General features: G+C 39.4%; 1 pseudogene; it reads right to left on the bottom strand.

Moving 5' to 3' along the window:
- Nucleotides 1–473: 473 nt before the first annotated feature.
- Nucleotides 474–960, bottom strand: LOC121460679 (annotated as a pseudogene).
- Nucleotides 961–2,014: the final 1,054 nt, after the last annotated feature.

Here is a 2,014-nt window from a genome sequence, read left to right as displayed (position 1 = left end):
TGGGTACTGTCGTGGAAATCAGCCATGCTGTGCTCAAGCCCACATGCTGCAGTGTCTCTGTATCCATGGCCCACATGAGAGACACAACTAGAAAACTGTTTTTGCCTGGGTTTATGTGTGACTAGAAGCTCTTTTTTTTTTTTACTTCTCATAAGTTGTTTTATTTACAATGCCAACTTTCAAAGGCTCACTGAAGTTAATTGGACAATGAACTAGGCAGAAATCACTTTACAGAAAGAGGGAAAACCCAAAATGCCACTTTCCACAGAGAACCCAAAAAGTTCAGTTTTACTCAGAATACTGAAAAAAAAAACAAAAACGAAAGAACTTTTGCTCATAGAAGAAACTCAGCCATAGGTCAGATCTGTACTGGAACTACACATGCAGAGAGGACGAGACTGCATTTGTCTACCGTTCTCATATTAACAATTATAAACAGTGTGCAACTAGCATGTGGAGCAACCTTTCTAGTGTTACAGTGTCAGGCACAGCACTTCACTCTCTTCACACCACTGGTTCTCTTTGTGAACCCGGGCCTCTTCCTCTTCAATAAAGTCATTTTTGATATTGAAGGTTTTACGAATCTCCTCAGGAGTTTTCCCCTTAATCATATTGGCCACAGTCTTGCATGTGACATCAAGCAAACCTTTGACGTCTAAGTAGTTTGTAGCCAGAATAAGTTCAAAAAGTGTTCCTTGGTCAACTTTCAGGAATTCTTGGTCCCAAGCAGGAATATCTTTTTCTCATCATCCTCAGGAGGAGGAGGGTCATCCTTGTGATGGGTTCACCACTTCGTTAGAATTGTTGCATTAACATTTTGTAAAGAACAGCATCATCATCTCCCTCATCATCCATTCCCAAATCTTCCAGCATTGTCTTGATAGTCACAGATTGTTTCACAATTTCTGCATCAACTTCAAATATCTCTCCATCAGAACTCTGCAACTTTATCAAAGGCATGGTGCTTCGTATCAAGACTGCGGGCCCGAGGCTGCCAGTAGTTGATCACAGAGGAGATACAAGGAAAATAGAAGCTCTTTTTTAAGCTTTCTAAGGCTTTATAGAAATTCTAGGGCCTCATGTTGGTATGCTATTTGTAACCAAACGCTTCTCTGTCCCACCCGGCCCCACAGATATTTCTATATAATCACTCAGAGACTTAATATTAATTATAAATCTTTGACAGATGGCTCAGTCTCATTACTAGCTAGCTCTTACATTTAAATTTCTATTAATCTGTGTAATATCATGTGGCCTGTGGCTTACTGGTAGTGCTTTGACATGTTGTTCCTGGGGCAACTGCTGATGTCCCCCATACTCTGCCCTCCTTTTCCTACATCTCTGCTTGGATTTCCTACTTGGCTCTATCCTGTCTGGCCATAGGCCAAAGCAACTTTATTTATCAACCAATGAGAGCAACACATATTCACAATACATTCCACATTCCCCACCTGTCAAGGAATGGGTAAAAAAATTAAAGCAAACCTACATAACAGAATATTTGTTAGCAATAATAATGGAATAAAGAGGAATCTTAAATGCATTATGTCAAATGAAGGAAGTTACACTTTGAAAATACTGTCATTGATTCCATTTTTTAAATTATTAGGAAAGACCCAATTATTGAACTAGTGTGACCCATGGTACAATGGTTTCATTGTGAAAAATCCTCCACAGGATCATGTACTTGAACACTTAGTCTCTTGGTGGTGACAACTGGCAAAGCTAGTCAACATTTAAGACATAGAATTTTGCTAACCAATATAGGAAAGTAGGGATGGAATCTAAATTATGGGTTAGCCCCATTTCCATCCAGTGTACTCTGCCTCCCATCTATTTCTGTGATGTGACCAAGCTCCTTATGCTTGTACCACCACCAAGGATAGGAACCAGCCCCACCATCAAGTCTTTTTATCCATGATGAGTGGTACAGTCAGAACTGTGGGACATAATAAATCTTTCCTTCCTTGTGTTGCTTCTATAAAATATTTTAAAAATATTTTACATCTTGTCA

This window comes from Microtus oregoni, unplaced genomic scaffold (assembly GCF_018167655.1).
Source record: "Microtus oregoni isolate MIOR12 unplaced genomic scaffold, Mior012 000021F_ref0000039, whole genome shotgun sequence".
NCBI lineage: Eukaryota > Metazoa > Chordata > Mammalia > Rodentia > Cricetidae > Microtus > Microtus oregoni.
The sequence above is the reverse complement of the archived record's forward strand: the minus strand, read 5'-3'. Positions and strand labels throughout refer to the sequence as shown.